The sequence below is a fragment of the Sitodiplosis mosellana genome, unplaced genomic scaffold (genome assembly GCF_009176505.1).
Source record: "Sitodiplosis mosellana isolate CC-2019 unplaced genomic scaffold, AAFC_SMos_1.0 Smas_scaffold_38, whole genome shotgun sequence".
NCBI classification, from domain to species: Eukaryota; Metazoa; Arthropoda; class Insecta; order Diptera; family Cecidomyiidae; genus Sitodiplosis; species Sitodiplosis mosellana.
Window position 1 is genome coordinate 1,678,255 of NW_022595280.1, and position 27,837 is coordinate 1,706,091.

At 39.2% G+C, this 27,837-nt stretch overlaps 1 protein-coding gene across 16 annotated transcripts in view; it reads left to right on the forward strand.

Annotated features, from left to right (window-relative positions):
* The window catches only part of LOC129569640 (broad-complex core protein isoforms 1/2/3/4/5-like), a 97,382-nt gene that overhangs the window by 11,527 nt on the left and 58,018 nt on the right, over nucleotides 1-27,837 (forward strand). For 10 of the 16 annotated variants that reach the window (XM_055448708.1, XM_055448702.1, XM_055448706.1 and 7 more), the window contains exon 2: nucleotides 1,538-2,588. The gene's annotated coding sequence lies outside the window, so the exon portion shown is untranslated. Of the gene's footprint in view, nucleotides 1-1,537; nucleotides 23,373-27,837 lie in introns of those variants that run through there. The other 6 variants (XM_055448717.1, XM_055448711.1, XM_055448718.1 and 3 more) reach the window with 6 other exon arrangements.

Consider the following 27,837-nt stretch of genomic DNA (forward strand, 5'->3'; position numbering starts at 1 on the left):
AATGAAAAATCTCATATTTGAGCGTCTCAATAATTTTACGCACGATTTACGCTCTCTCATACCCACATCGAATGAGGTGAGCGCATGACAAGAGCTTTGGCTTGGGAAACAGCGCATTTTAATAATGATGTTGTTGCACCAGAAAAAAAGATCATGTTTCAATTGAGACGCGTTCCGCGTAAGTCGCTCACTCGCGCACGCTCACACTCGTCTCTTGCCTTGCATCTCGCTCGCTCTTGCTTTTACCGCTGTTGTTTCCCAGGCAAATGTGGCGGCTCGGCACGAAATATGTGCGTGAAATTTGTGCATTTTAGAATCTTTTTTTCATTTGTCTGTTCGTGCTGTTGCTCACTTCTGCGTTTGTTTTTTTTCTTTCTGTTCGTGCGTTGTTTTTCGTTTCTTCTTCCATTTGATTTGAAATTCGGTGTTGTTTTCATTCGTCTTATCTTCATAATAACATTGCATTTGCGTTGGCTTGATACGCAAATGGGAGACGTTATCACATTGAAATCTACGAAAATTTGCATAGATTTCTTCTTGTTTTTTTCTTTTTGCTGCTGTTGCGAGCTGCATATTTTCTTTCCGGATTTTTGCAATTCAATTATTTCAACGCAATGCAATGTTTAGCGTAAGAAAAAAAAAAGAAACTGAACAAAAAGACTGCAACAAGATAAAGATTACGGATTTGCGACGCAGTGATTCATGTGAATTTTGTTTCGCGTTTTCCCATCGACGTGCCGTTTGAATATCAATACAATTACGGAGAACTGCGAGAAGTTCATTCGAATCGTGTAAACATTTCAGATGTTGTTTCCATCTTTTGTCTTGTTCTGACCTCATGATTCCATTTCACCTGAAAATGAAATGAGCCCTGACGTCGAACGGCCAATCAATTGACATGTAGCACGGCGCCCGGCGCTCGGCACAGCTGTTAATGCGATCGCATCAGAAATGAATAGTAATTAGCAGGTTTTAGCATTTAATTCGAGTGATTACCGGCAAAGTGGAGCTATTTGCAAACGAGAATGAATGTTGAATTCAATTTCAGTCTAGGCACAAATATATCAATGTGTCATCCATCGAAACAAACTTTTTGACCTGACATATTTTTTTCCACTTCGTTTTTTTTTCTATTCTCGTTTTCACAAATGTTTGAACATACACACACACACATTCCTTTGCTCTGCCATCCAGAATTATTATTATACGTAGATTAGTACACGGTGCGAATGAGAACTGTTGCCATGCTCATTACATTCACTGAATTGCACACGATAATTAATGAGATAGCGTCATAAATGTTCTTTTTTTTTCGTTGGATCGAAACGCGTACAAAAAGAAAGAAACTGAACACCAAGACCAAAGTGATTTTTTTTTCGACGCTGTCAATCTCTCCTGTGAATAATAACGAGGCTGTACGAAATATCGTCTTGTCTTGTCTTTGATTAACGACCGTCCGTAATGTCAAAGTTCTCGATAGAAATGCGGTGAAATTTCGTGAATATTCCTAATGACTTTCTCTTCTATTTCGTTGCAGGTGTTTTAGAGCGATTCTCAAACAAAACCAAACAAAGCTGAATGGAAATTGATCAACATTGCTAAAATAACAACAAAAAATCCATTTAAAATTCCATACAACACAAATTATTTATGGTTGAAATGAAATGCTAATTGTTCCCAGAAAAAAAACGCAAAACAAAATCGAATTTTGATTATAAAAATGAACTCATACGAAACAATGACTAAAATTGTGTGTTTTTAATCAAAAAGTAAGAAAAAAAGGACATCATTTGAATTGAGTTTGTCTTTTGTGACGCTTTACAACTTATATTGACTCTTTTTGTATCATAAAAAAAAGTGAAAAAAAATCTCGCGTGTTTTTACAAGGAGAAAGAAAAACAGAAAACGTTTTCAAAATTCGATTTCGGTCCGTCGGCTGAGCATCAGCTAATATAAAAATTGAACAATTCCCGAAAAACATTTGCAAAAACAATTGAAACCCACTCATCGCGTGCACGGACCACTTGTTTAAACAAAGTGAATCGATTTTAATTTTCTTTCTTCGAAAAAGTTTGAGTAGTTGTAAGAAGAAAGGAACTTTCGACAGCGACACGAGAAAAAAAGACACTTTTGCAATCCAAAAAAAAAGAAACGGAAATATTTGGAATAAAAAAAACACTTTCGGTCACATTTGAATCAACATTTTTTAAAAATGCACGCCAAGTTCACCAAGATTCAATGTACGACATTGATATTGTGAAAGAGAAAGAGAATACAGAGGTTGACCAAACTCATACCAAACACCACATTAAGAAGCGGAATTGGAAGACTACCGTATCTAAAGTCGAATCGACGCTTTGTTCGCAACAACAACAGCCACAAAATTTTGGTTGAACATAGCGAGAATTCACCCGACGAATACAGAGCCATCGTTCGATCTCTTTTCTCTACACACACAAACACAACACCACACTCAAACGCATCCAAACAACCAAAATCGCCGTCATCCAGTGGAACGGCTTCAACGCATTCGTTATTTATGGATAGCTGGACGGGTGACGCCCGACTGGCGAGATACTTTCAATAAGGTAAGTTTTTTTCTGTTTCATTCTCACTTTGTTTTGGCCAATGAAATGATCATTTGAATAACAAAAATCTGCAAATATTGTTGCCCATAAAATCCTATTTATCAAAAGGAATAAATTAGTCGAAAATGTTCCGCATTAGCAAAAAAAATATATATTTATACTAGGAAATAAAGTATAAAACAAGCGAAAAACAGCCAAATCGACTCTTTTAAAACGGGAGAGGAAGAGAGAAAGACAGACAAAATGCCACATCATCGCCGGTCGTGTCGTAATCTACTTTAGCGATTTCGACGAAGACAAGCGATACCTAAATCAACCGAAAAGACACACACACACATACACTCAAGCACATAACGCACTAAACGAGACGATAGACGGCTGACACACATCAAGAGATAGAGAGTGAGAGAGACAGAGAGATGGAAACGTTGAATTATGCCGTCATGGAAGTATTTTAAATGTCATATGCATTCGCGGGCGCTCTCTCTGTCTCTCGCTCTCTCTCTCACTCGCTGCAAACGCGCAAAAAACCGATCGGATATCATGAACATGTATCGATTACTCTCTCGACTCACAACGCAAAATTCGACAGAATCATGTGAAATGTCCGACACTTGGATTGAATTTCTATGTTTCATAACAAGGGCTTGAATGTTTTTGCTGCCAGAGAGAAAGAAAGGGAAAGAAGAAAAATGAATGGAACGTTTGAAAAAATCATTTCAAGTGAACATCGTTAGATGTCAAATGCAATCGTGAGTCATGATGCTGTTGGAAAAAAACGCGCCAATACAAACGGATCCGTGTTGTCGAACAAGAGCGAAAAGAAGCGGGCATACACTGTATGCATTTCAATTTGATAGACATAAAAAATCCTTCTGAAAAACACATACAAAAGCGAACGAAGAAAAAAAAACACCGAAAAAATGCTTCAAAGTGGACGAGTACTTGCATTCAATGACTATAAAATGTTCGGCATCAATCTCATCTCAATGGAATAAAAAAAACCATTCAATTCGAATGCATTGATCCCACATTTTCCATGTCGAATTATTCAGTTTCGTTTATTGCGTAATTTGCTGTCAATCATTCGATCGATCAATTTCATTGCTTTAATTGTGCTCTCAGCGTCGTCTAAACGCTCTGTTTACACAATTCTTGCTTTTCCAACGCATTCACTCACATGCGCGTACATTCGTCGATGCAAATTAGTATTCCAGTCAAAGTAAATGAATCAATGATGAGCATCACACAACACTGACTCACACACTCATTTGACATATGCAAAGTTTTAGATCGTATCGAAACGACATCCTCTGCATTGTTTTAATTTAGTGCGTAAGCCGCTTGTCGAGACTGAGTTCCGCCGATTTTTGGAATTGGTTTCGCTTGAGCGACTCTCCGAGCCCACAAATGGCAATACAGCGAATTCGCCTGGAAACAGTAGGCAATAATGGCACAAGCACTAAATTTGTAGTTGAATAAAACAGAAGAAGTTGTCAGTAATGTGTTTTCAGCGATAACGCGATAAAATGACACACACCATGCGCGCGCATAATCATAATTTCTTTTTTTTTACAACCGCTCGCTCGCTCGCACCAAAGGTCCATAATTATCACCTTGTTGATTTACCTGAAAGCCGTGATCGCGCTGATTCAAAGCGACTGATAAAACAAGAAAAATGTTATTTTGCAGAAAATGTCACACTTCAGAAGTTCGCAGTTGGACCGTAGCCATTGCGGTCTCTCGCTCATTTGCTCTTTTCCTCGCGAGAAATGTGCACGCTTTTTTTCTTCTCTCGTTGCATCTTAAAAGCATGAATTACAAATGCATACAATCGTTCATTCCGCGCTCAACAGTGAGCTGTTTGCGCATATACTTACTTGTATATTCATTTTTGCCTTCAAAGTCAGTGTCAGGGAATTTGATACGCACATTTACATAACGCACCACATTACATCAAACAAAGTTGCGACTGCATAATAATTCGTGGTAAAAATATTGTCGCTGACGTTTATTTCTCGATTCTTTCGGTTATTCTGTGTCTCCTTCTCGCTCCGAGTGTGTCTGTGGTGGTGGTGGTGCAAAATGCGCCAAGAGAATGAGTATGAATCGTTGTAAGGAAGTCAGCAAGCGTGTCGCCTATTGCAAATTAGGTTCATATTTGCACTTGCTACTTCGCGACTACGACGATTTGCAAATAGAAAATTGTCCGTTGTTGCTGCATAGGCTTCAGTGTTTGTGCATAATTATCAATCGACGTTGCTATTTTTCCTACTACTTCACCACGTCTTCGTGAGGTGGATTATTCTTCAATGTTTGTCTATATGTTTGCTGTTCCGTTTTTCCACTGCTGTTGTTGTGCATGAGAGACCGACTTGATTTTTTATATTGTTGTTGTTGTTGTTCAGCCGACGGCGCGTGTACGCATCGAGTGCGTACGTAAACCGATTTTGGATTTATGAATTATGCGTGTGGATTGAAATACAGAACGGCGTAAAATGCGTTCACAAGTTGAAGGTAAGCCTCGGGCATTAGCATTTTTGTTGCGTTTACTCCACGACGACAATATCGCCCGTCCAAGTTGAAGGTTGAAATTACTATTTGTAATCGACGTTCAGTATCAGGGTTGATGAATTCACTACACTCGCTGTATATGCATTACGTAAGCGAAGAAAAAAAACATTTATATTATTGCCATTTTCAATTCAACACACAATTTTTGCAAATCTTTGGCGTTTCTCTTCGCTTTGAGAGTGGAAAAAATTGTTGTATTTACGAAAAGAGTACGATTATGATCATAACAATTGTGAAGCGCTCTCGCTAAATTGGCGCAACAACTGTGTGTTGAGCGAAAAAAGCACACACACACACACACCGAACGCTTAGAGTAGCGAGATAAGAATGCACATATAATTGATATAAATTGGTGAGCATTTCGCATATTACGTGACTCTTGTAATAGAAAAATCACCGAACAAATTGAATTGGAACGGAAAAATGGAGGATCAAACACAACGCCAACGGGGAATGAAACAGCAGCAACAACATCGCAATCCATCATATGTTGAGTGTGTCAGTTTTGTGCGAATGCACACAATTAGGCCAAAGTACAACGCACAATATCAAGCGGTCACAGAATGCTTACACCGACACACTGAATTAGAGATTGAGCGAGAGTAAGCAAGAGAATGGAAGAGTGAAATAGGACGAAACGGAGAGAAGAGAGAGAAAGGGACAGAGAGTGCAAAGCGAATTGGAAAAGTGTAGATTTCTTGTTGAAACGTCAAAGAAATGCCGAAAATAAATTATCTCTTGTTTGAAAAAAAAGAGCAAATCGCACGAAATTCCAAATGCCAAGCGGACGCACACAAAAGTGAGTAGCGAATGGAAGACACAAAGCGACAAATGCAAAGATCTCTCGATCTCGTGCATGTGTGCGAAATGTGTGATAACAAAACACACCAATTCGCAGTGATATTGAATATATCAAAGTCATTTAGCAAATTTGCAGAGCCTAAAAATAACGTCTGCTCGAAGCAGGAAGCCATCACATATTTTTCACCTCCGAAATTATTCAGTTTCCCCTATCATTAACGTCAATCGGCTATTATTTGATGATCGTTTAATAGAAAAACGAAGCGACGAGATGAAAAATTCCCACATTTTTCCCCATTCGCATTCGATTAACATCCAATCAAACGAAACAGTTTCTTTTTTTTTAAAACGATAAGAATTTAAAAAAAAGAAACATTTTGCCAGTTTTTTTGCGAATGCGAAACAGAAGACGAAAAATAAAAACCATATGTCATGAACAACCTTTTTTCACTCTTCCTCATTTTAAATGCGAATGTTTGCAAGAGAGAGCAAGTGAGAGAGCGAGAGAATGCGATGAGAAAAAAATATATAAAATATTATTCGCATTGCGAATAACTGAGTATTATATAATGGAAACAAGTGTGCGTTGTGCACACATCAAGTCATCGATGCGCACAGTTGTTGCTGCGGCGCTCACCCGCTCATCATGCATAAATCTATATATACTTTTGGCTTGGTTCTATGGTTGTATACAGTTCTTTCCGAACGCACATTTAAACGAACGCCGACAGCAGCAGCAGCAGCAGCAGCAGTAGAAGCAACAACAATTATCGCGAATACTACGTCACATGAACGATCGTTTTTGCAAAAATAAGTTTCAGATCATATGTGCGTCATGTGCGTGTACGTCGAGCGAAAATTTGCGAAAAAGAAGAATTCGCTAATGAATAAGCCGCGGCTACACGCACAAGATAATCGACCGTAGCTTTAACGTTTGTGCGAACACTGTGTAATTTATCATTGAGTATATATTTTAAGCACGAAAACAGCGAAATGTCGATGATCGGAAGCTGACTGTGACATTTCAACGTCAATATTTCATTTGCCACATTTTTTTCCGATCAAGTCAAATCAATTTTGCCGACCGAAGAAATGGTGTGCCAAAAATGTTGTTGCGTTTTAAATTCATCATCAAATTTGCTAATCACAGTAATTTGGGTCAAATTTGCTCTGTTTTGTCTCGCTCTCTTTCTTTCCATCAATTGAACTGGCTGCAGCGGAAAAAATAGCATACAAAAAAATCGCTTCTCAACTAATCCAAATGCATAGACGAACACCGAGATATAAAGCGATGGCAATTTATCGCACACCCATCGTTAAAAATGACAATCGCCAATTTGTGCGCATTCGCGTATGTGCTGCAAAAAATAACATTTTTATAGATTAATATATGTCAAGGTCAAATTGCGTTGATTCTCTTTCGCACTGTTTTCGTGACTCGGTTGATTTTGTTATTCTTGTTTTTGTTGCTTTCACATATTCACTGTCTTTTGTTCGTACCGTTTTGTGGCATTTCATTGTTTCGTTTTGCATTTATTCCATACACACACAGAGTGAGTGAGAGAGTGCGCGAGCGCACACACAGTCGATCGCAAAATTGACATTATTCGACCGTTGAGTGTCGTCGCTGCCGTCGTCGTCGTTGTCGACATTGTTGTTATTTTTCACTTTCTGCACATTGTTCGGTTCATGCGTTTCGTTGCAATATTCAACAGAAAATGATGATTTGCTTGTCTTTCGATTAAATTATTGACAAAATATCGTTATGCTGTTTTTTTCCTCTGCTTTTGAGTCAATTTCTTCTTCTTTTTTTTCGGATTCGTTCTCCGTGCGTTCTGTGTGTCTGAAATATAAACACCGGATTCATCCGGCGAAAGAAGAAAAGAACGCAATGAAAAAAGAAGAAAAAAAGCACGCAAAAAAAGCAAATTGACAGCGACAAAGATAGCATGTGCGAAAACACTCGACCTACAACAACAATATCAGCAGCCAAAATTGTGTGTACACACGTTGCGCGATCGGCTCGAGAATGCGGTGAAGTGAGACGCACGATGATACATACACGCAGAGACGCATATGTGTCGCTTGTTGCCGAAATATTCATTTATGTCATGCAATTTCATTTTATAAATAAACATTCATCAGATTCCTTTTTTTCGCTTGTTTGTTTCGTTTTTTCGTTTCGTTCGTTCGCTTCGTCTCATAGTCGTTTGTTTGGTACGAGTGTTTTTGATCTCGCGTCGTTCAGACCGCTTAACATGTTTTGAGTTGACCCATCGAAAATGTTATATGAAGAACTTTGGAGTCGACGATCGATTAGCTCAGCCGCTTGTTCTCTCTGACCGCCAAATGCAAACGATCACTCACACACACTATTCGTTCTTCGTCGTCCGGTTTCCCCCCCCCCCCCCCCCCCCCGGGAATGCCGTTCGCACCAACAAAGACGTTGTTTACGACTTTGTTTTCCTTTTTTTCGGTGCTACATTTTAGGCTTTCGGGTTAAAAACCGCAATATCTGAACCAATAATCATTTTGCAACGAAATAAAAGGAACAAAACAAATGATAATTATATGCTTTGATCACGGTAGTCAATGGTTGGAATCAACAAACATGTGATTTTTTTTCTCTACCTCTTCTTTTTCCTCTTCTTATTCTTCGGAACTTTGCGATAAATGCGCTGTTCGCATACGATTCTCGGAAGGATTCTTTTGGGAAAACGTTTGGGAAAAAACGAAAGGGGCTGAACATTTCAATTGGCATCAGTCACACACACATACCAGTCAATGCGATTTGTTAATAGAGAGAAAAAAGAATGTGACACAGGCGAACGAAAAAGGAAACAATTCCAGAGCGTAAGAGCTAATTAAACATGCAATTTAGACCGTGCTATCGTTATGGCTTCGATACGAGACTTGAGAATTGAGCTTGATTCACATACACATTTGCACGCAATTAGGTTAGGGAAAAAAATGTGAAGCTCGCATATCGGTGTTTGTGTGTGTAGCCATAATATGCGATGACCTTGTTTCCCAAGCTAATCGCTATTTTTTCGCGACTCACTCTCTTTCTCGTACACACACACACGCGCGAACCACATACACAATTGCCCGTGCGAGTCTTTGTTCTATGCGCCAAGTCAGAGTGAAAGAGAACGAGAGCGAGCGCGGCGCATTTGATTTGGTGTGTATATGCTGCTGCTGCTATTGCTGCTGATTTTTTCTTCCGACGGTTGGTATGATTGGATGAATGCGTATTTTGCACACAAAAAATTTCAATCCGAGAACGATGAATGTTAAATTATTGATGTGTATGTGTGTGTGCCGTGCGACCAATCGACTGAAATCAAGATCAACGAAATTTCGGCCATTTTATATATCACACATTGATTTTGGTTTATTTTTGTACCGTGCGCAAACAATTTGGTACGCTGGAGCGCCTTCAAATGAAATCAATTAGAAAGTATTTGATTGGTTTTCGATAAAAAAAAAACATTTAAATGAAGAAGAAGGAGAAAAACGTTCGAATATTCCTGTCAAAATTGACGAATTAATCTCGTTTTGCGCAGCAAATGCACTGACGATGCACGATCGCAACTTGGAAAGAAAGAGCAAAAAACAAACGGCAAATGAAAAATCAATAAAAAAAAAATGGAAATGAATTTTATTGCTGAAAAGAAAAGCCGGTTCTAAGTCAAAACTTGTTAGCGATCCAATCAATCTTATTTCACATCGTAAAAAAAGCAGCATTGGGCATCAGTTACACACGATGCCGTAGTGCAAATAGAAAAAAAGTCGATCGTGTTTTTTTCTCTCTCTCTCTTATTTTTCTATTAATCCACGTATGTCATCCAAAGTCATCTAAATATTCATTTTCCTATCTGCAGATCGTAAAAATCTGCACAACAAGACAAGACACGACAACATCGGACTCCAATCACGTACAATTTCGAGCAAACTGAAGAGAGAGAAAAAACGGCGTGTAAAACGTTTGTACGGTGGGAGAGGGGGAGGAGAGTGTGTGTGTTCATGGAATGTCTATGAAAAGAAATACACATCGAATATATATTGAAAACGGGTAGTTATAAGCATGACTGACTACATGATGAGAATTAAATCTATCAGTTTCATCGCAAACGCCTTTTAATAAATAATATGTGGCAGCTGAGCACAAGCCCTCTACATTTAGTTGCATTCCGCATATTTTACGTTTGATTTCTCTTTCTCTCACTGTCCACAGTATACGCCGGTTTGTTTTTTCTTCACTCGTTCATGATCACTTCGAATGTGTCTTGCAGTAATTATTCCTTTTTCGTAGTGTTGCTCGGCGTGTGCAGTTTGTTTTTTTTCGTTCATTCCTTGTGCTTGTCATTTGGCATGCGTGAGCGCTCGTGCTCACAAGAGATGCGTTTCAGACACAGCGCTGGTGTTGTTGTTGCTGCTGCCGTTGCTGCAGTTCGAACGAAACAAATTGGCAGCAACATTGAATTAAATAATAACGTTCGGAAAAAACAACATTTTAAATTATATTATTGCCATTTTATTACAAATGATCGGTTATCAGTTTTTCTGAGTGCGGTTTAATTACTTTAATTGAGAGCCTCGCAAATCATTCTCGCGACTGCGTTTTGCCGTTTCGTCACAGAAACGCGCGTGCACCGTCTCTTTCTTTTGCACTCTCTTTCGCTATGGCGATCACTTTTCTTTTTTGAATTCGCCGGCCAAGTGATAATTTCCAACGATAAAAGTAACTCGATACGTTCAAAGGCATGGGATATCAATTTTGTTCCCCTTTTCATGGAATACGTTTATTGGTGTCTAATATAGATGCAAATTTGATATGAAAAAAAAAACAGAATTTATGTGCCGGTTTTTTTTCGCCTGTTGTCGCTCGGGCTCATATCCGATCGGAGATTGGCACTTAACTTGAGAGTTGTTGCTTATGAGACCATATTCGATCTGATGACTTGAACAATACGAGATCGTGAGTGCACACCAGCTCACAATACCGCCTAATTGAGTGAGTGGATTGTGAAAGAAAGTTTTGTTTTTCGGTGTGCATGGAATTTGGAATGAATCTAATCTCAATTCAGCACACAAAAAAGGGGCAAAAGAATTCCAAGCGTCTGATAGTGTTTTGATTGTAAAATATGGCCACTGGAATATTTTGCAATATTTTTCTCTGCAATCATAAATCGTCCACCGTATCTCGTGTGGGTGGTAAGTGCGCGTGCAATATATTTACTTGTATCATGTGTGCGATTCATGTTATTGCCTGTACAACCAATTTTTTCCGTTGCTCTCACCCAACGGATCTGCATCGTAGATTTACATATATGTAATATTTATATATATCGAATAGTCGTTTTACTTTAGTTTGATACATCTCGAACGGAACAGTCAGTTGTTCAAAGCCTCTCTCTCTCTCTCTCTCTCGCTCAGCGAGTATGCTGTACTGTTCGACGGAATTCCTTATGAAAACATCGAGATCGATTTCGTTGTACATGCATCAATGACAAGAGTCATCTTCAATTCTGTCATTGGGTCACTTGCATTCTACACATTTTTTTGCTATTTCTTCTTCTTCTTCATCATCGAGTATGCATTTCACCGTTATGTAAGTGTGTGATTTGTAGCGAAAACAAATTTATGTAATCAACAAAATGATGAAGAAAAAAAATGTGTTGTGACGACGACGACGACAACAACGACGACGAATGACTTCATCAGATCACTGCACAGAGAGGAACTGGGTGTCTTGTTCGCATATATGAATTCCTGCGAGAAATTGTATATAGACGCATAGAAAACGCAACAGCACGGAATGAGAAGAAAAAACAGAGAGGAAGAGAGAGAGAGAGAGAGAAGAGAAGAAAAACCGTATAATCGAGAAACAGTGCGCATAGTCTGTGTTTATAGACGACGATATGAGAATGAACGCCAAGATTGTTTGCCAGAAAGAGACCGACAGCCATGCATATAAAAGTGATATAATGAGCGAATAGCCTTGTACTTCTTAATTGTCAATGTCAGTGTCAAGTACGGATCGGAACACAGAAAAAGAATGAAAACCGCACATATATTCATACACAGGAAACAATGTGTGCCGTTTTATTGTGCATGTTGTGTGCATGTAGTGCAGGAATGAGTGAGCGCGCGCGCGCGGCGTCACTGAGTACCGATTAGATTTGCAATCGCATTTCGCATTTATAATATTGGCCGCTCTTTTTCCTGTCTAGGCTTCGTTCGCTGTTCAGTGTTCTTTTTTTTGCTCATTTTACTTCATATTCCCATTTCATTCTATTTTGATATTATTATTTTTTTCGCTTCGTAGAAAATTCTATGCATGCATTCATTGCGTTTTCTACACGTGAATTCATCTATTCTCTCATAAATCGTACGAACCGAACCCACTTGTCCGTTTTTGCTAAACAGTCTCTGCAGAAATTCACTTCATTCCCCGCGATCTCTCTCTCTCTCCCGCTTGATTCTCAAAAGCATTAAATCATGCCGAAATCAAGTTGCCCATAAAAAATGTCGAGCAGCAAAATAGCATCGAACATTTCGTTTATTTCCTGTTATACACTGTATGCAAAAATCATACCAAGAATGAAACTATGAATAAGTAGCTTACGTTGAGGAATCCGGAGCGAAGGTGCACTTTATGATCAAGAAGCCATTCGCATGCGAAAATGGAATTTCTATCTAAATTTTAATAACAATAAATTTGCGATTAAATGAGACGCACAGTTGTAGTTTAGTGGCTATTATCAACGCATACGACGGTAGAAAATTGTCGTGCTGTGCACAAGATTAATAATAGCGATACGGTTTACCGCAATCAAATAACCATTTCATGATGTGCCAGCTCGACAGTGGAGAAGAAGCCAAATGGCAAATAGGTCTCGGGCCATTCGTTTGTTCGTTCGTTTGCCTTGGCTCGCTCGTTGAATGTGCAACAAACGCATCCATCATAGATTCAAATATAAATTCACAATTTTCACTTTGAAATTCGAAAAATTATTTGCTCAATTCACGCCATGGATCCGTAAAGGCGAAAATGAGGCGAACAGAAAATTAATTTGTATGCAGTGTTTTTTTCTTCTCTTCTTCTTCTTCTTTACAACGGCGCTCGTGCGCTGACTCGCTGGCTAGTGCAGTACAACTTGAAACTTCATTTTTCGTGCGTTCGCATTCAAAAGGTGATTTAGACTTGATTTATGATATAAATTAGCCATTTTCGCGCATTATATCGCCACATTGGGTGCGTGCACAAATCTAAATCGAAATCAGAACGAAACAAATGCAATGGGGCATCGAATGGCTACACGGTTAGACCAACGATGGCTGAGTATGTTGTGTATACCGATGCCGAGTAAAACACAAAATAAATCGAATCAAATGGAATTAACGTATTTGGAATTGTAATTGCAGTGCGCGACAACAGGCACGACACGAAATGCCACACACAAACGACCGATATGCGAGAGATAGAGCCAAGACACAGAGCGAGCAAGAGTAATAGAGAGAGAGAGTGAGACTGATCATCAAATGAGCATTTGTAATTCATTCTTATTGAAGCCAGTCAGCACGCCAAATTGCCAACGATTATGCACCGCATAATATATATGTATATATCTCTGTCTGTGTGTGCATATATATGTATAACCAAGTGGATGTCAATGGTGATGCGCAATTGTCCAAAACCAAATCAATTCGAGCCCATGAGCTATAGCTTTCTGTTCTGTATGTGCTCGGTTTGTTTATTTAATGCACTCTATACATTCGCCACTCAACAAGGCACTCTAATCGTAAAACTGGATTGTAAAATTGGCGACGCTTTTCTAAGGCCGCACAACACAACGCACAAAATTAAACGAAACTTGAAGACACGGGAGAAAGAGAGTGAAAAAAAACACATTCAAACTCATCGTGAACAAAGAAAATGGGCAACGCTTTAAGTTGTGTGTTCACGTCTTCAAGTGACATAAGTCACATTTTCGACAAATAAATTCATTTGAAATCGTGATTTTCAGCGTTTGTATCGTGTTTCGACCGAAGGGAAAAAAACACATTGCCTATGTGATACTTCCTGCAACAAAACACAGCGCAGCACACAGAAAAAGCGTCGTGAAATACATTTTCTTGTCTAGGGAGCGATCGTTTTCGTTCTTCTATGCTCGTTTTCGACATCCTACCTCAATTGCTCAGTGTGCATTCTCATTTAGTGTGGCCCAAAGCGAGATGCAAAAACACATAGGGAGAGAGAGAGAGAGGGAGAGAGAGAGAGAGAGAGGAAAAAAATGGGAATGTTTCACGAAATAAAAACATGAAAATCGACGATATGAAAACGGCTCTTGCTCACTACTCACTTCTGGCAACGAGAGATAGTTTCGCGTAGATTAGACATCATTTTTACCTGAGCATGGATGTACCTCAATCGAGATGACGGGGCAACGATTATATTGGCCATGTACTCTCAGCGCTTTCGTTAGATGCCTGTTCGCATTCGTTTCGCCATGAAAATTTATACCGTTTTAATCAAATTATGTAGCGAGTTCTCGTCGTTGTTCTTTTTTTCTCATCTCTTTGCTTGAACAATTCTTGTGGCGTTTTTATTACTTGTACCTAATGTGACAGCCAACAAGTACACTGCTGCATCGGCCAGTTCGTTTCCAATAAAACACAATAATTCTGTCAAAAGTTCTCCGTAGGACAGTTTTCGTTGTGCGTAATTCATTTTACAACAAAAAAAAAACGTCGCGCTGGCGATGTCACGCGCACACACACACACACTGCATCGGTAATGTTCATCAGGAATCTGCACTTTAGGTTGGCTCTGGCTTAGCTCTTGAAGTGAATGAAAAAGGCAACAACGACAAAAAAAACGCATTGCGAAAAGTACAAAACAATCGGTTTGGCGACAGTCGCGCGATGGAAGAAGCGTCGCAATCCACATTGTGTGTGAGTGCTACGGCGAAACAAAACGTGTTTTTTGTTTGGTTGATGATGCTTTTTCTGGCCGCCGTTGTGCATTAGATACCAAATAGACATCGCTATTAATTTCTGTTATGAATCTATCGTAGAGCGGCAATATAGTGCTGCGGTTGCACAACAGTTTGTTTGTACTGTGCACTTTTTTCGTCGTCGTCGTTGACGTCGTTGTCTTCTTCTACTTCACTGTTTGCCATATGCACGTTGTATTTTCTGTTGGCAGTGATCTGTTTTTTTGCACTATGTGTGTGAGTCAGTTTGCCGGTGCACAAGAGTGCAACCAAAGAGGCAGACCTACACGCAGCAACACAGTTCCAAACGAGAAAAAGTGTGTGTGTGTGTGTGTACGATATGCGTTTGAAAATAAAAACATTTGTGCGAGCGCTCGCGAGCACACACACAACCAACTCCAACTGATTTATTCTTCTATTTGGCATGAAAACCAACAATATGCTCGATTTATGTACTTTAGCCATATTTACAAACAAAACACTTTTTTCCTCGTTGATGCGATGCATTTGTGTACATGGTCGCAGTGTGCTCGCCACGTCTTCGTTCCCATGCGGACTCGCAAGGTGTGAGCGGGCGCAAAAATGCACGACTTCTATTTTTTTGTTCATTGTCTACTGCTGCTTGCTGTTGCTGTTGTTGCGCGTTCGGCTGCATTGCAAAATCCCTTGTTATTATTGTAATTTCCATTTTATGTGTGTGAATATTAGATCAAATCGGTACGAAGGATGCGAATGCTGAACGAAAAGAAATAACAACAACAACAACAACAACATCAACATCGAAAAAGTGGCACACACAATTGCACTGCGCAAAAGATAAATACTCAATAGATTTGTATATATAATATTGCATAATGTAATACATTTTATTCGTGTGTTCCTATCTATTTGCGTAAATCTCTTAATACTTCTTTTCTGACTGCGCACATTTTTTTGTTGTTGTTGCTGTGATTGTCTCTCTACCTCTATTGCAATAGATATCAATCGAACGTTTTCGTTGTTGCGCGCGTAAATTTTCCACATTCGATTCGAATTGCAGCATGTTTTTTTTTCATTTCTTACTTAGTTTGATCGCTTCAAATTGTCTACATATTATATTGTTTTCGTTTGCCTTTTCCGCATCGAACTGCCATATGTAATTAACTCATGAAGATCAAGATGTGGAAACAAAATGCACTCTCTTTATATTTCAGAGTACTGCATTGAGCTGTATGAGTCAGACGCACCGTTAAATTGCACACACGGGATTGAAAGCGCTCGATCTCGGGTATTAATGGAAAATATCTCGTCTTTCAACTGGAAATTTGATTTATAAAAAAATACACTCACACACACATAATTCAGAGCGCAGTAGAAATAAGATACGCATTTCACCCCAAAGCATTGCAAATATTTTATAGTCTACATTATTATTGTTGTTGAAGCTATCAAAAATGCACGGCAAAATATATTGTATCTCTCTTGAATATATATACATCTTCTCTCCCGCTAGTCTTTGCCACAATCACGCATTACTCTTTGCCTGGTCATAACACATACACACACTTTCACACAGACACACGTGCATCGAAACTGATATTATAACCGCCGAGAGAATAAATTTATAGAGAAAGAAATAATAAAAACAAAAATTATTGAAATTCATAACAATTTGCTTTATTGTGCTAAAACGTAAAACGTAATTTATTATTGCGGCGATAACAACACGTTTACACGTTTTGCGTACGATTTTGCACTCGAAAACATTTGCGTTGCGAGTGTGAAAATTTGCATCGCTTTTTGGTCATATCAAGAAATAAAAAAAAATGTGGTATTCGAGCAAAGGCACGAACGCGGAACTGTTTCGCTTTTTTCTCTTTCCCGAAGACATTTGCTTTTCTCTCCAAAGGAATTTGGATGAATTTTGCTACTTTTGAAATGGTTGTAATGAAGTAAATTTGATGCAATTTTAGAATTTTTGCCAAAAAAATTTGATTCAATCTCAGGCATTAAATCAAAAAACAGCGATCTTTGCCATAGAAATTCCCTTAGACGTAAAAATGAAACCCTTAAATTGCTTTCCCAATTCTCTTTGAATCTCCCTTGAAATAATTTCAATCAAAAATGCAGACAAATGCGTCGCTAATTGCGCGAAATGGCTTGTGCGATAACGTCAGCCAGACAGCCCAAGTCCGATGTAATTCCTTCCTTGTTTCCATTTCTTTTTCTTTTCCTTGGCTCATAAATTGAGCGGTGAATAGCAGTAAAATTGGATAAAAAGCGAGCCAATTTTTCGTTATTATCGTTACGAAGAACGAGTATTTCGCCTCCTTTGGGGTATTATATTCCGAGTCAATCGCAAAATCGTTTGTAAACGTACGAACGATTGGCCGGAAGGTGAAAAACTCAATTGTAATAAAAATCATTTTGCTGCGAACTTCAAAAAATAAAATAAAATAAGACAGAAACAAAAACGGTTAACGGCAAATTCAACTAGTGTATGAAATGGCCATTGAAGCCAGGAGCAGAAGAGAGATAGAAAAAAAAGCGCGCACTACAATTGTGAACATAAAAATGTGCGTACATAACATTTCTTCGTGTGCGCGGCCAGGCCAATTTACATGCCAGTTTATGCGGCACATTGGCCAAAGTATAGAGTCTTTCTTCTACTTCTATATGCTTGATTATTGGTCGTTATGCCAGCCGCACAAAGCATAAAACCGAAAAAAAATATATTTTTTTTTTATTCAAATTCATTAAAATTGATAGAAAAAGGCAACAACATTATTTTCAATTTATTGGTGCAAGGCGGCTGTAATCTACATTTCGCCGTCGACGCGCGTTTATATCTCTCGCACCCAACATTTTAATAACAAATCGAAAATCGTGCAGCCAAACCGATCGAACACCGTGTGCATATCGAACAGACATATGTGAAATTGGCCGAACGGAGCGGGATAGACAGTTAGAGAGGGGGAGCGGAAGAGTGAGCAAGAGATAATAGGAAAAATGCAGGTATCCAAACTGATGTACACACACTTTAGATATCGAAGATTCGAATCGATGGAAGCTTAATCGGAACAGTTGTGTTTCATGTACTTTCCATATAAGCCACACCGTACACTGCCAAATGCGGAATTCAAAAGGAGAGAAGCACAAAAAATGCAACGCATTTGAATATTACTATTACCGCTTCTGATGCTCCATTGCATCTTCTCGTTTGATTCTTTGCGTTCGCTCTCCTGTTTGTTCATACCACTAATGATTATTAATCTGTAGATGATTTTTTCACTGCCGCCACTCCTGCTGCTGCTGCTGCTGCTAGGCCTAGGCATACGAACCGGTGAAGAGAAATATGGGCTCAAAAATAGCATTATGCGTTTGTGTGTGTTTTTTTTGTGCGATCGTCTGGCAATTTTTATAAAATTCCTTCAAAGGCTGCTTCCAGCAATCATTTTCCACTTATAACCATTATTATTTGCATGAAAGCTCATTCACTCGCTCTCAAATACAAAATAAAAACAAATGCAAATTGCCAATTGGCTTCATTATGCTCTCTCTCTCTCTCTCTTGCTTTGTGCTCACCATTTTGAGAGTCGTCGTCGTGTTTTTTTCTGTTCGCTTCTTGTCGTGAACATCGATGTTGACAACAAAATGCTTGCACAACATGGATTCGATAGTGCGGCAATATTCCTGTGTAAAAAACAACGACCAGCGAAAAAAAATGTGAATGGGAACGATGTACTTTTATTGGAAAAACTCTTGTAATTCTCTTTATTTAAACAGGCGAGCAAACCCGAGGCAATGATCGGTTTTGCAAACGTCCAATAAACACTTTGATGTGTCAAACAATGGAACATCAAAGATGTTCACACATACACACGCAACAAAACGCAATATTCACCGAATTAGTTCAAGCTCAAATCTCGATAAAAAGCGACGTTTCAAAGCAATTTACACCCGTTCAAAAAAAAAACGGCTACCGAAATAAAAACAAAGGAAGAAAATCGAGGCGAACGAACGTCGGTATTCATGTTGAAGGTTTGCCATGGCTTTGGCTTTGGCTTTGGCTTCACTGAAGCTTGTCTCACGCATCAACGCCAATTTCTTCTTTTCTTTTCTGTTCTTGCTGTTTTTTCTCTCACTCGGTTTCGAAGCATTTCATTGTCATGGATGCGATTGATGCACGAATAGAATAAGGTTTACGGCATCGGTGTTGGCATCGAAATCCCGTTCATTTGTATGTGTGTGTGATCAAATACAATTAAATGATTGGCACGGGTCCATCCATTTTATTTATAACAAGTTCAAGTGTTGAGCAGACGCGCAATTGAAAGTTGTTGGCAACGGTTCTGATGACACACCAAACACCACAAAGTGAGCCAGCGCATCTGAGAGAGAAATATTTATGTCTGTTTAATTACATTCAATGTTTGAATTTACAACATAAACTAAATTTGTTTAGCGAAGACGAAACAAAAAACAAACACAAAAAAGTGTCGTTGTGCGGCAAGCGAAAAATCAAAACTGTACGTTATTTTCCTGTTGAATCCATTGCCAACGAAATACAAAGTATGTTAGCAACTAATAGATGACACAAATCGAGCACATAAATTATATTTCACACCGAATTTGAAGGCATGAAAAATGTGTGTGAGAGTTTCAGTGGAATCAATAAATTGACACAAAATGCCGTCAATTATTCAGATGCGCGTAAAAGAAGAGCACGAGATCGTTCTCGTTGCAAGCGTCGACATTGTCGTTGACGATGAGGCGTGTGTGTGTGTGTGCGCGCGCTTCGATCCACATTTCAAATGTGTGCATAGAAATTTCGAGTGAATTGTTCATTGGTTGCGCGTGCAACAGTTCTTGCTCGCTTCGTCGTCGTTTTTCTTCTTCGTTGTCGCAGCTCGGCGTTTTTTTTTGCTCGTGCACTTCAATTCGCAGTATTGAAGAATATGTATGGTTTCACAATGCACTCAAATTATATGTAAAATTGTGCACAAACAAACATACGATCAACGAAAAAAAAAACAGCACAGCAACAACAACGGTATGTGTTAAATGCAAATCACTTCAGTGTCTTCCCTGCAAATTGCCGCACTCGGTTTTGTTCTACCGAAATGATGAGCTGTAGCTCAAAAAAAATCGAGTCTTTTCCGTGCCCTGGTTCGATTTGGCAATTGTGTGTATGTTTGTAGTCGATATTTTTGTGGGTTTATTTGTGCGCCACCTCACATCTATTTCCAATTGACTTATGCGGTCGCCGTCGTCGTCGTCGCCGCCGCCGCTGTCGCTATTTAATGTTTATTACAAAAGAACTGCAATGCTTACTGCAGCGTTTCGATTCTTTGCTCTAGCACACTAATTACAACCGTTGAAATAACAACCACTTGCGGATGCAAAGCCCAAACCAATTCACCGACATTTTTGTTGTTGTTGTTGTTGTTTGAGGCTTTGCGATGTGCCAATTTCGTTTAAGCATCGGAAATTCAGAGTGTATGCAACAAAGCCTCCGTTCTCTCGGCTGGCTGTGCGAAACAAACAAACCGAACGGCCGAAGTGACGAGCGCAAGAACAAAAAGAAAAATCGAACGCAATATGAACAGCAAGTTTTGAATATGCAACAAAAACGCATTTTTCGGTATATTTTTAGATGCTTAATCAGAGATGGGCAATTGGCATCGTTTAACGATCGCAAATTTAAACCGAGCCACTTTGAGATTCAAAGTTTGAGTATACACTACACATCGTTCCCAGCTCTACGCGTCTATTTTAGATTTAATGATGTTCATGCCCACCACTGTGTGCAACAACAACATTGAAAAAGAGAGTCTATTGATTAAGCCGAATGTGTGTGTGTATAGTATGTGCGAAGAGAGTGACTTAGTATTTGCAAACGGTATTTCAGTGTGTGCGTGCGTGTGTTCGATAGAGTCGATGTTTTTCCTATCGTTTTGGCGCATGCATTACGCTTTGATGTCTTTCGTTCGGCATGTTTGCATTGTTTGCCAGCCCATATTCAGTTGCGATTTGACGGTCTAGGTTACTGCAGTTCTAGTTTTAATTTCATAACGGCCAGAGGTGACACAATTTGTTCGGTTCGTTTTCATTTCTTCTATTTGTTTCGCATCTCTCGCTAACAGCGATCGATCACCTTTTTTTCTTGTGTATGTACGGTGCGTTTCAAGTAAATTTGATATTTTGTATCAGGTGCTTTTGTCCTTCGTCCACCTACATTTTGCGCTACATACAAAATCAATGGTGATCAGCATGACTAATGTTTCCGGTGATGTAAAAAATGTGATAAGTCAAAATTCTCTCTGAATGCCATACATACACATTTTTTTCTTTTCTCGATTCGAAAATAAAATGACAGCGATGAAAAATACAAATGAATTCAGTTTAATTGACTTTGATGATTAGAAACGAAACCGTCACACAGTGAAGTGATATTATAAAATTTTTCGCCGTAGTCATAATCGTGTGCCGTTTGCTCTATCAATGTCACACATTGCACGAATATGTGCACGCGCATTTTTCTACCGCGTTTAATGCAATTCGAAACAATAAATAAAACGAAGCAGCGGCAGCGGTGACAGCAGCGACAAGAGAGAATAGAACAGAGAAATAAAAACTAATATGCACAACGGGAAATCAAATTGAAAATATATGTCGTCATTGCACGTCTAAAAACAATAATTGTGTGGCCAGTTGCGAGAGAGAGGGAAAAAACGTAAGTGCAGAGAGAAAAAAAAACGATACACACAAAACATACACATAACAACAGAGAGAGAGGGAGGTAGCAAAGAGCGAGAGAATTGAATATTATCTATTTGACGCGTGTATAACACGCTAGTGTGCTTTGTTCTACTGACCGACACCGACAACAACGACGACGACGAAGCTTACGATGCCAGTGTGCAAGCAATGATCCATTCATGCAGCCACACATACACATGCTAGGAATAATTTATGATACGCAAAAAGCTGCAAATTGAGTGAAGTCGGAAAGAGAGATAAGTAATAGAGGAGAGAAAAAATAAATAGAACCAAAGCAACGAAAGAAGAAGAAAAAAAATTCATCAGTAAAACGCGCGCAAAAATCCTTGAAAACGTATTAGAATATCTAATTTGCTGATATATATTTATAACTGACAAAACCGAAGAAGCAAAAGGCAACAGCAGTGACGACAGTACAACATCAGGGAAAGAACATGAGTACGCGCTCGTTGAGTCGTGCGCACTAGCGCGCGTCTGTTTGAATTGCATGTGCGAAACTTTGGCGAAGCACGAGTGAGAGAGTGTATTTGAGTGTAGGGCAATATGTGTAAAGTGTAAAGCGGTAGAGAGAGAGAGATAGGAGTGAGGAGCGTATCGTGTATGTGCTGTTTATGACGGGATTAGTGCATTAAAAATGCAACTTTGTTACGACTGAAGAATATCATTCTATTGTTACGGTGCCCGACGCATACCAAGACACACCGCAGAATAAACAAAAGTTTTCACACAGTCAGTAATATAGGGTGCAGTGGCAACGACAGAGGGAGGGAGAGAGAGAGAGAGAGAAAAGAACACGCAAATTCAATCTACGACAGACTCATCAGCGACAGCGTCATTCGTACAAAACTCACAGTTGAATAATATAGCGAAAAGCCAAAGTAACTCCATAAACTTCGTGTGCAATATTTTTTTTTCTTTACTGCCTGCTCTGTACTCTCCTCGTGCTTCATAATTTACGGTATTGGCCGCCCCGACATCGCCTAACCGTATCTTTAGTAGGAAACTCGTGTGTGTCGAGCAGCGAAAAAAAATTGGCGGCAGCGGCAACACATCCAAACGGCGAAATAGATTAAAATTTATCATTTTGGATGTAGTTTATCTATTTTTGCCGTTTGATTTCAATATTTTTTTTTTCGTTCGTTCATTCTTACGAGCGATTGCTGTATTGCATTTTGTGCACACGCGACTGGAAAAAAATCGCGTCAATTTTTTTTCTCCTCCAACCGCATTGCATTCATACAAAATTTATTTAAGTCGATTTTATGGCCGATTGTTTTGCCAAGTGAAAAATAGTTCTAGCGATAAAAAGTGACACAAATAATGTGTTAGTTACACACACACACACAGAGAGAGAGAGAGAGAGAGAGAGAGAGAGTGAGAGAGAGAGAGAGAGCTAGTGTGTGCGTATGTATTGTGCAAGAGTGTGAGCTGAAGAGCGGTCTCTGGCTTTAAATCCCGAAGAAAAATAGAAGAAAACTCGCAACCCGTCAAAATCCGCAACAAAACATACACAGAGAGAGCGAGAGAAGAAGTCTCGTTGAGCCGACGCTCGTTGTTTTTTCTGTTCTCAGTCTCGTGCTCTCTACATATTCGTTCCATTTCGGATCGGTATCACCATATCAAACGTCTACCGTGTTGTATACAAGTATGTGTTATATTGCATTGCATTTATTGAATTAGTTTGTTTTTGGTTTCTCTTTTTTGTCTTCAAAATGTTGTGTGTGTGTGTTTTTTATATATCTGTTTTAACTGATTGTATTGTTACAACGAAATAAACTGCATGTCATGAATCTATTATCTCTCGCAAAGCGTACACGCCGAATGGACCGAGGGAAATATGGAGAGAAAGAGTTTGGAAGCACAAAAATATGCTTGATCTATTTACTCAGAAAAAACTAACAACTGCACATAAAATGGTTTGGCAGCTTTGATTCCATTACGGAACATCAATGCCACCGGCTGTTCGAATGCGACGCGCAAATCATTTATAATTGGAAATATTTCAATTATTGGAATTCAATTGACCGCTTTTTGTCTTTCTCTCGCACACTCCCTCTTTCTAACTGCATTGCACTTCAATTTGTTTTCGCACACCGTGTATGCATTCTCTTCAGTGTGTGTGTGTGTGTGTGTGTGTGTGTGTGCGTGTGTGTCACTCTTGATCGTCGGCTATTATTTTATTCGTGGTCGCAAATCGTGCGATGCATTAGGCCCCGGCCAGTTTGGTAATCTGGATATGAAATAGCTCAGCTATCGATGCTAGCTCACTTCATTAATCACATTGTGTGTATGCGCGGAGCGACAGCGGAGGTGGTGGTTTGGAAGAGTGTCCATTTGTAACGGCATTCGTATTAGCTTTTCATTTATTTAAAAGCCCCAATAGACAACAAGAGCAACTCACGCGCTCGACTCAACCAAACAACATAATTGTATTTGTTTGCCTGTGCATCGTCAGGAGGTCGGCCGCGGCAGCACAACTTAAAACGAACAACATAGTATATGTACACAGCTGCTAATTTATCGAAATCATTAATTAATAATACCAAATAGAAAAATGTTCGACATTGCACTCGAACGGAATGTGGCGATTGCAACGACGACCAATTTATAAAGATATTTTTTTGGTGTTTGGCGCGCGCGCTCGTTCGTTTCGTTTGGTGGCGCGCGTTGAGTGTGCGTTTGTAATGTGGATAAAAATTACTTTTCCGGGTATGATAGCATGTTTGTTTGTCGAACGGCGGCAACTATGAAATTGCCAACACGAATACGACGACGACAGCAACAAACAGAGAAAAAAAAACGATTTTTTGAACACCTCAAACCACACACGATTCAGTATTTACTCAATAGATAACGTATAACCTAATGGAATGTGTATCGAAAGAGACAGTCGTCGATTTGCTTGATTCTTTGCTGCAAGCCTGAGACGTAATTTTTCTGTGTCTTTCTCTTTCCGCCAATCGCTCGACTTTTAATGTCTTAACAACCGTTGTGCATCGAAAATCGCAGGCTTTCCTGTGTGTGTGTGTCTACGTGCGCACAAGCCAATTCTAATTAATAAGATCAAGAAGCGAAAAATGGCAACGCATATTCAACGTCAGCGCGCAAGCATATTTCAGATTTAGATAATAGCGACTGGCATGAGCATGCCAAGAATTAGAGAGAAATTGATAAAAAAATACATAATGAAAAATGTACCATGGTAAAAACCATGAGAGCCGAGCAAAGGGGGGACAGAAAAAAGGCGATGCAGCCTTAAAATTTTGTTCAAAAGCCTACACATCGTAATCTCTGACATTGTCGCCACCGCCATCGACATCGACATCGACTCAACCGCATTCACGTGCCTCACTGTGTAGCCACAGCCCGCACTCCGAACGAGGAAGAAAGGAAAACACAAATGTGGGAAGGATGCATTGTCGTCATAGATTTACGCAGTATGTTGTGTTATCGTATGGAGTGCATAAAAACCACCACACGCACGCTTCGCATAGCATACGCAAATTTCTTCATTAACCGCGCAAATAAGGACGCGAACAACGAACGCAGTTATTATTGAAATTTCATCATTTTTAATTAGTTCACGAGAAGCAAGTATGAAGAAAGGCAATACATTGTGTATATGCGATACGAACGATAAGAGGTGAGCCCAACAAAGTGGCGGTGTGCACTTAAAATGCTATATAACGTGACTGCGTGATTAATAATTAACATTCGACATAACCGCAACAAGATAAGAAAATTCTATCGCATATCTCACGAATGTGCAATTTTAATCACTTTGCTAGGCGAAATGCATCTGATGAGCTGGTTGTTATTGTTGTTGCTGCTTGAATCGTTGTCCTTGTTGAATAATTTTTATGTTGGATATATAGTGCATTCGCTCATTTCACAGCGGAAATTAAAATTTACATCGTCTTTTTTTTTCATCGTTGCTGAAGAAACTGTGTGGCAAAATTGAGCCGAGAGAGTTTTTTTGCTCTTGTTCGTGAAAAATCATAATTCAAATTGGTTTCACGCGCGTTTTTTTTCTTCACTCGAAAAATCGTTTCAATAAAAAATGAATTCGAAAACCAATTTGCAGCCATGTTTCTTCTAATTTTCTAGCTGTTCATTTCTTTTTTGTTGCACTCTTTCGCTCTTGAATCAACAAAATGCGAATCAAAATAAAGCACTTGAAAAATCAAGTCACTTGTTTACATCTTGGTAAATGATTCGAAATAGCATGCGGAAAGAGAATGAGATGTGAAAAATGGATATGCAAAATGTGTATTTAAGTGAATATTAGATGCTTTATGGGCTGCGTTGAATAGATCTATATCTATCTTTCGCATAGAGGTTATTTATTCGTAGCACACACACTCACACACGCTGTCGACATTAGTAACGTGTGCGCGCCATAAAATTACGGCCACATGATTGAGAAGAGAAAAAAAGCGATAGAGAAAAGAATGAAAGGCACACACAAATAGGCAAGCGGCAGGCAGGCAGGCAATCGTTAAGAAATAAACATTGCACTTGTAACAAAAGGCCTGAGCCTATGCAAATGGAACGCGCTCATTCCAACTTGTTGTCATGTAAATTGAATAACCGATCGTTTTTCTCTCACTACTGAATCTCAATTTCTGTCTCGCTCTCTCTCGCTCGCGCTTGCTCACTGCGTACTCACGCTGTTTGAGCTTGTTAATCAAAATAAAATGCAAGACGAAAAGCCAAACACATTTCACATGCTCTTTTCCAATTTCGAAAAAATTCGAAATTCAAAAATGAAATTGCACTGCGCGGTGATTTAATACGTACTAGTATTATTTTTTTTCGGTGGAATTGCTGGTTGTCGTACGCAGTGGTTATTTAAAATTTATGACCTTTTGGGCCCAAACCAAATGAGCTATGCTGCTGCTACTCTCTCTCTCTCTCTCTCTCGCTTGCTGACGTTCAATTTTTCGGACCTCTGCACAATACGATAATTGTAACGGTTCCGCACATTTCATTTTTAGATACCAATTTTGTACTGTTCGCTTTTTCTTATTAGAAAAATAAGAGCTTATGTGCCCCATAAAAGAATCCATTCCAATTTCTCTCTCCTCTCGGCGGGATTGACATTTTACTTATTTTCTTCTTGGCTGGCACACTGGAAATGGATGTGCAGTGCAGTGAACCGAGCGCGCATGTAAAAATGTGTTTGATTGTGTGTTTTTCGGTGTCGTTTTCATGTGTATAATTTATGTTGTCATGCCGATGGGCGCAAGTAAGAGTGAGACGCAGCACAGAAGGGACGATAGAAAATGCAGTGCACCGCGCGGCGAGAGAGCAAGGAACATGTTGTAAATAATAAACGTCCAACGAAAATGCGAATAAACCATAGCCCTACTAATGTGACAGTCAAATATTCTCATTTGTTAATGCATTTATCTATGGGCCGCGATGCACTTCACGAGATACCGTAGTTGTTGTTGCACTGTTTTCCATGCTGATTTTCTTACAACACTTACTCAATGGCCACTCTTTCCTTCTCTCCCTCTCACTTTCTCTCTGTCGCACTTTTTCCCGCTCCAGCAACCGTTCGCTTCCTTTATCGCCATTCGTCGCTCTTTCACATGCTTGCTGCACACGCGCATAATTTAAGTCTCTCAGTTTGGGTGCTTTTTTAGCATCGAGTGTGTGTGTGTGTCTGTTTTTTTTTTTCGTCGTCGTTACTTTTGTTTGTATGCATTTTTGCCAATTTTGCTGCTAATTTTATTCATTGTTGTAAAACGGCATTTTTCTTCTTCGTTGTTGTTGTCGTCGTTGTCGCAGCCGCAGTCACACAAGTCACATTTTATTTATTTATGTAAATTGTTATTGCGTAAGCACATAAAACCATTTCTATAAACGAGAAAAAAAAGAGAAACGAACGCGCTATGAGCGCGGAGTGCTGCACACGGCTGGCAACAGCAGCAGCAACAACAAAAGAAAACAGTACACGAATTGTAGTGCAAATATTCAAATGAACCTCGTTTATTCTTCTCCTGCTGCATGTTTTGTGTCACTATTCGTTTACTTCATTCCTTTTCCTGTAGTGTATGTTTTGCTGGATTTCTGCTTGTATCTGTCTTTCATCGCTGTACTAC